This window comes from Pyrus communis, chromosome 3 (genome assembly GCF_963583255.1).
Source record: "Pyrus communis chromosome 3, drPyrComm1.1, whole genome shotgun sequence".
NCBI lineage: Eukaryota > Viridiplantae > Streptophyta > Magnoliopsida > Rosales > Rosaceae > Pyrus > Pyrus communis.
In genome coordinates, this window is record NC_084805.1 from 8,809,265 (window position 1) to 8,817,277 (window position 8,013).

Genomic DNA, 8,013 nt, shown 5'->3' on the forward strand with positions numbered 1-8,013 from the left:
ATGAACCCTAGTGAACAATAAAACATGCTACTAAGCAAAGAGAGAGTTTTGCTTTAAGAAAAAAAAAGTTAGGGTTTTATCTTGAGAAGATTTAAGCACTCTAAGTTTAGACGAACAACTCAATCACTTTGTCGCCTCCATAGCAAAACTCTAACAACCCAAGATCCAAGAAAGAAGATTTTGAATTTAGGCTTCTTCTCTTCATGTTTCAGTTTCATATTTTTTCTGTATCAGATTTTAACTTTTTTTTTTAAAAAAAATAATAATAATTCAATTTTATTTTACCATTTTTTTTAATTTATATATTCCACATCATCATTCAATTCATTTAATGTTTAAAAGTCTCCACATAACTCTTAATCAACACCTTTCAATGTTATAAGATCCAAAGGTTACAATAGAGTATAAAAATCTTTATCAAAATCTTTGTCTCTTGATCATATTCTGATATATATAATTTTGATTAGAATCGCAAACTGATATGAACTGAACATGAATCATCGTAAATAAAAAAATAAAGTTTAGTAATAAATTTGAAGGAAATTGCACTGAACCGTTGATATTTTCTGATTTCGATTTTAGTTTGAGAGCGGAACCGTTCCCATCCGTAGTTAAGATACTGATCAAGGTTTTATTCAATCATGACATGTTTACTTCTTGAAGATAAAATCTCCCGCATCCAAAAAGGCATGTGGACTCTCTAAAAGCGCGACACCTGTCCACTTTACACGTTTGAACTCCTAAAGTTGAAAAAAAAAAATCGACTCCGAGCCCTCTCGCCACTGTCCAAGACATTGAGAAACGCCTCGTTCGACCGTCCTCCTCCTCCATCTCTCCGCCGCGATCTCCTCCATCGCATCCCCATATTCCCTACACATCTGTATCACACATACGATTTGGAAATTCTTCGATTGATTTCATCAATTTGAATCTACTACACAATTGTTTGCAAGGAGATGTTCAGAGCTACCTCAAGGCTCGCAACTCTACGCAATTCAAGCTGAGAAGGGCGACGAAGCTCAAAGATTACTTTGGATTCGGCTTTGCTCATGTCTCCGCTAAGCTTAGCCACGCGAATAAGGTTCCGGAGGCGGCGTCGAGGTCGCATAGGAAAGGGGTAAGGGATTTTGAGTGAGATATTTGGTTCTATGGTTCAGTGCTTGGACATGGGGACTGGGTAGAAAGAAAATTGTTGTATCAGAAGAGGAAGAGAAGAATACCAGAGGCGGGAGTCGGCGACTCTTGTTTTTTTTGTATTTTATTTTTGTTAATTTAAGAGATAACAGAGGAGTTATGGATTTAAGAAATTAATAAGACCGACTCAACTAGTCGTCGGAGTTTAACCCGCCAAATGGAATTCCTGTCTCAATCTGACAAATTTGCCCTAACGATCTGGTTTAGGGCTTTTCTCCCACCACATTCACAACTCCCAATTCGTCGCCATGACTGAGGTATCCTCCTCCGCCTTCAACTTTTTTTTTTTTTTTTTTTTACTAATTTTGAACAGCAAGGTTTCTTGATCTTTTTTCTTCCTAATTTTGACTGATTAATTGAAGAGCAATATTCATGAATAATAAGCAAAACCCGTTATGCGAGTAACAAGATTTACTTAGCTGCTTCGTGTTCTTGCCAATGTTAGAGTTATGGCTGCATTGGGACCCATTTGATGCTAATAGTTAGAAATCTGTGTTGCTAATTATGTGATCCCGGCACGTTTGTTCTGATTTGGGGATAAAAAGAAAGCGATTTTGGCTCTGTTTTGATATCCATTGCAATTCAAAGGTTCCGAAAGGCGAAAACTTGTTTGATTTCCAGAAGCATAGTGATACACTGATGCCTGATGGTTAGTTTATTTAGTATGCTGAAAGAAAGCTTGTGTTCGAAATTCACTACTCGGAAGTCTGAAAAGAATAATCTTCTTCTTTTTAACATTTTGGGTGCGATTCGATTTGATTTTCAATAATTCCCTTTCTGCTGCGCTGACTATGGCTTGTTTTGTGTATATTATCTTGCCTTGTTAGTTTTTCTCCGTTTTCTTCTCTGTTTGCAGTATTGGGTTAGCCGGGGTAACAAATGGTGTGACTTCGGCAAAATCTACATATCGTACAATCCTTCCAGCATTAGAAATCATGAGCTTGGTCAACGACACAAGGATAATGTTGCTAAGAAGCTTGCTGATATGCGAAAAGAAAAAGCCTGCAAAGGAGAAGGAAGAAAAGGAAGCGGAGCGCGCCCTTCTGCAAATTGAATCAGTGAGTATCAAAAGGTTATTCGAAGTTATAAGTGGTTTTAATATATGTATGAACACATCTATTCGGATAATGGAGGTTCATTTTATAGTGGCAATTCTTTGGTGGTAGTGCTTCTCCTCTTTAATACTATGGTTCACTCCTATTCTTGTTCTCATCGATATTGCCATTTTGTTAGCAGTCCGAGAGTAGCTGTTATCAATTCAAAACTAATTATGTTTTCAAATACATTTGAATGGCAAACCAGAATTTGTGAAAAAGTTGAGCACAACTATTTCCTCCACTCCTTTGTCTTATGAATTATGATTTATTGTAAAACTTATAAATTTAGCTTTCTTGGTAGACAAATTCTTCTTTCTATGAGACACTGACCTGAGAAAATTTTCTTTATGCTGATTTTTTTTTGGTCCTGAATGTTTACAGAAAGCTAAGCGCAGCTATCAAAAGGATGTGGCAAACTTAAAGGAGGCTAAAGATTCTCGTGTATTTGAGGTTGACGATGATGAACTAGAGAGTAAGCACTGTAAATTTTTTTCCCACTGTTATTGCAAAGTTAGGGCTACACTATTCTTTCACGCTATGGAATAAGCCTGTATATTACACCTCAATCACTTTGGAGAACCCCGCTTCATTATTTTTGACAATCTGATGCATCTTTTTTCCTTTCTCTGTACTGGTATGGAATCAAAAGCTTAGTTTATTCTACTTGGCCATATGGTTTATAGTCCCAGAGTACCATGAATGTTGGAATAGGAGTATAGGACTATTGAATAACTGAACTTCTTGCTTACAGCTCAACTCTTGAACAACTCACGATAATAAGAACATTGTTTAGTTTTTTTATGTGTAGACAATACAACAATCGGGCTGCATGTAAAAAATTTATTTTTCAACCAGAGAAGCTTGAGAAACTACTCTGAGGCAATTATGTTTAGACAATACAACAATCGGGCTGCATGTAAAAAATTTATTTCTCAACCAGCGAAGCTTGAGAAACTACTCTTGAGGCATTTTGCCGAAGCAAGCACTCTACAAGGGAGGAGAAAAGGAAAAAGGAAGGCATGGTTCCTTAAAAGCTAGTGATATTATTTTTTACTTCGTTTCTTTTTTCTAACAAGTGGAAAACAAAATTTCACTGCTGGGTTAGGGATGTTGACCAGGAGATGAAGACATTAAGCCAGTAAGTTATGCAAATTGCCTAGAATGAACTAGACATTGTGTTGTTAGGTTGATCTCTTGCCACCCTTGTCCGGTTTGATAGTATGCGAATAATTGCTGAACAGAAATGAGTATTTCAAAATGTAATAAGCATCTCTTTAGGGTGGTTCATGAATATTATTTGGTACTAAATGGGTCCTTTATTGCTGTTTGACGAAGCATGCCTTAAGCTTTGTTGATCAATAGTTCTTGTTTACTTCTTATTTATTGAAACTGATTTAACTCTGATTGGTGACAGAATGGCAGTATAACAGCACATCAGGTTATTACTACAATCAAAGTAACGGTTTTTACTATGATACGAATGCGGGCTTCTATTATTCCGATTCTATAGGTATTGACTCACTGGACTTATATTCTGAATATTGTGTTAGCTTAACCATCCTTTTAGAATATGTGTTGTAGTTGATATATTTACTTGAAGAAACACAACAGGCAAGTGGGTGACACAGGAAGAGGCATATGCGAACCCGCAGTTCTTATCAAATGCTGTATATAAAAAAAACCATTTTGAAAAAGCCAGCGTCAACCTCAGGTGCAGGATCAGAAAACAAAGGTGCTGATAAAGCTCAAAACGGGCCTCCACCTGGGCCAGTGGTTTCATCTTCATTAAATCCTAAGAGATCTGTTAAAGGTGCTCCTTCGTCTGTTGCTGTTGGAAAGAGAAAGAGAGATGAGAAGCCAAGGGCTATATCCGTCGAAGAAGCAGCTGCACTTAAAGCAAGGGAGGCTGCAAGAAAGAGAGTTCAAGAGAGAGAGAAACCATTGCTTGGCCTTTACCGGCCGCAATAGTTTGGCTGCTCTAGCAAGTTCATATCTTTAAGGACCTTCACTCAAAAGGTATGCTTTAAGTTTTCCTTTTCCTTTTCTTTTATTGAACCAGATCTTTCTCCATCTTTTTCTTTTATCCCCTGCATGTTCTTATTTTTATGACGGAAGGCTGTCGAAATAGAGTTAATGTCTTCTAGTTATTTCATTATTTAGTTTCATCAGTATTTTTAAAGGTGTTTCTAGTGCAACCCTTAGTGGCCAAGTGTTTTTTTATCAGCTCAATAAGCATATATGTTTTTGCATTGAACATTTTTTTCGAACTTTATATACGTAAATATACATAAATATAATATCATTAGGAGAACTCTTTTGGTCAATCATCATATATGAAACGTTAACTGTGCCCCTATTACTTTACCTAATTAATAATAGGGTTATACACAAAATAGTATTTTTTTCGTACATTTGATCTCCTTTTAACTAATACACTGTCATCCAAGACACCAGTTTCTCCTCTTCCTCTGTAAATCCCCATCACATTGCACACCTGGCCTGTGCATGATTCTTCTAATGTTTAGCTTTGGAAAAGATTGGTCACATATAATGCCTTACAGGTAATAAAATTGATTTTTTAGTTTGTTTGATTTGAGTGCAAAAGTAACACCAATTATTTGGAACCTTGGCAGGTGTTTGTCTGACCTTCTTAGGTGGGGCTGGACTAGACTAGACTAGACTAATTGCTAGTGTAGTCCCATGTTTGGTATGCACAAGGATTAGGTTTATTGGGAAGATGGGACTCGCTCAGATTAAACCCTTCGCTAGGAGTTCTTAGCCAAGAACCCCAAATTCCCCTGGACTCGTAAGACCTCCTGCCAGAGAGAACCTCGCTCATCCTGCAAGAGAGAGAGAGAGTCGCACATCTTTCGCTCCTCGCCCTGATCCGTCGTTGCCCTACTCCCTCATCCTCGTCCTGCTCGCCCTCATCTGCTCCTCTTGTCAGGTAAACTTCGAATCCGAGATTTATTTCTTCGATTTGTTTTGCAGATCGTGATTTTACTGGGCTTTGTTTGATTTAGTTGTTTTGGGTTCGAGAAATTTTCAATAATAGACCTCTGCACTTGAACAAATTAGGGTTTTGATTTTTAGGATCAAATTGAGATTAGAATTTGGGGTTTTCAAATTTCAACTTTTTTGCATTTTTTAAAGTAGATACCTGATAAATGATTGATATCTGGTCTCTATTTGATGGCTCCATTCAACTTTTATCAGGTCTTTTTATTTTTTTATTTTTTTATTTTTTTTTAATTTTGTCATGATCGACACAAGTATTCTGATTGGTTCTCTATTGTTGTTGCAGTTTATTCAATTGGAGTTACAGATTCAGAAAACAGAACTTGGTTTGTGAAAAGAAGGTTTCATTCTCATCTATTTCTTTTTTCAGTTTTCTTTTTACTAGTTTTCTTTTATTGCTGCACCCATATGCCTGCACAATACATGTATGCACTCAGTCCTATATAAAAAATATTACAGACACAAACTTGATGTCCCTTGAGTACAGACAAATGCTCCATCCATGCATGCTGAATAATCATATACTTGTTCTCTCTTGAAAACTTTAGGGCTTAAAATGCATTTGAAAATGCGGGCAGGATGATGTAAAAGTGTAATGGGTGATTAGCAATCTGATCAGAGTACAGAAAATGTTGGAATATTGATGTGCATTTTTTCCATGATTTTTTTTTCTCTAAAGCCCAGGAGATCCTGCCTAAGATTTCCCTGACCCAATGGAACATGCCCCATCTTGTTTAATCTGTACTTCTTTATCTCATTTGGAAGGATCCCATTTTTTTATTTGTTATTAAGTATTTTAAATACTATTGTTAATGTAATTTTGCACATTCCAAGCTTGTTTGCTATGAAGATGTATTTGGATTTTATGTCATGCACAATTACGTATCGTTCTTTGGCATTCATTATTCCAAAAAAATCTAATTCCTATTGAAATAAAAACTTTGTTTTCTATTCAAAAGGTTGAAAAGGGATAAGGATAAGATGGAACTTGGGAATTTAGGATGCCAAAGTTGTCAAAATTCCAAGTCCTACCCACATGCTGTTTTGGATTTTTAAAATTTGGGGTTTCAGTAATGACAGTCTGTTTTCGTTGTCCTGCTTTTTAGTCCGACATTGCACCAAATGCTTCACTAAGATAGTCCAGCTTAGTCTAGTCTAAGCCAGTCCAACTTGGTCTTTGAACCTAGTCCAGTCTGAGATAGTCCGGTGCAACAAACGCACCCTTATAGTTCTAATAGCGAGGAATGCGAAAGAGCCCAGGTGTTATTACAATTGGATGTAGAAAGGGATGAGTCTCACAAACACTTGGGCTCGCAATTCATAATCCGAACTGCAGCTATTTTTCCGGTATAAGGGTATTGATATTGTTAGATTTGGAGCCTAGAGCCACTGATACACATGTTGGGGGTGTGGATTTTCTAGAAGAGTTGCGACTTTCACACTCCCATTTGGTCTTTTTGCAGTCCTCCCTTTGCTTTATGTTTTGATTCTCCTTTCGTTTGCTCAATTACCGAAGAAAAAAATAAGAGGGAGGAGTGCAAATAAATAAAATGTGAGTATTAAAATCGCCGCCCTTTCTAAATAAAATGTGGAATTGTTGTTCTTCCAACTATTGTTTTAAGAAAGGCAAACTAGTTGGACTTCAATTGATATATCTCATTATGCTGATGCGTGTTACTGGAATTATTTTGCAGAATTCATGAAGAATATTTTAATGCAATGATGCATATTTGCAACGGCTGCTAACATGACATCTTGCGTTAAATTTCAATTGCTAAGAGATTCTTGGTGGCATTGCCAATTGGGTGAGTAGCCGTGCCTTGTATTTTAATCTGTACAATCTGTCGCGACCTTATTGATTGGAGGGTTATGCCATGAAAGATGTGAATTGTTAGGTTCTTCAAAATAATGGGGTCTCGGCCTTCTTTGATGTGCAACTGCTGGACAATTAGGGTGAAAGTAATCTCATCACTGTCATAAGTCCGTAGAATTTACGAGGTGAGATGGTTTGGAGGTGTGTGTTATAAAACGATAGTTTTTGTTCCAGTGCTTGTATGAAATTTCGGATATGGAACATTTGTTAGAGAGTACGGAAATTAGTATTGTAACTTCAAGCATGATAAATGGATGCAAAGTATGTTTACTAGTTTTTATGCACTATAGCATGAATTTCGAGTTTATGATTGGTTCATAGAGCACCCATTTCAGATCTTTCGGGTTTTACTGTTTTTCAACTCCAGCTCCCAAGTCATGTATCTTTTCAATTTTTTCAAGTGTCTCTTGGAATGGGAAATGTTATGTCGTTTAGCATGGCATGCTATGTTGTCAGAGTTTCAATCTGAATCATTGAACGTATGCTCAAGATTGATATTTTACTAACGAGACTTGATAAGAGAATATTACACTATCATCAAAATATGGGATAAATAACATTATAACAGGATGTATTAGCATTATTTAGCTCGACTAATTCTAATTGGAAATTTCCACAAGTGTTTTTCTTCCGTTTTATATAAGTAAATACTCGACACCACATTCATTTAGACTATAGGGGGATTCGAACGCTGGTGCATAGGGGAAGCATACTATTTTAATCAATTTGGCTAAGCTCAGATTTGCTAATAGAATTTGAACTCAATTAAACAAGTTTCCCTTTAACTCAATGTTACTTGAGATGCAACTCAGGTGTGATGGGTTGTAATTT

The 8,013-nt window shown here is 36.5% G+C and overlaps 1 pseudogene; it reads left to right on the top strand.

The window, feature by feature from the left end:
* Positions 1-746: 746 nt before the first annotated feature.
* Positions 747-7,466, top strand: LOC137729069 (zinc finger protein ZOP1-like; annotated as a pseudogene).
* Positions 7,467-8,013: the final 547 nt, after the last annotated feature.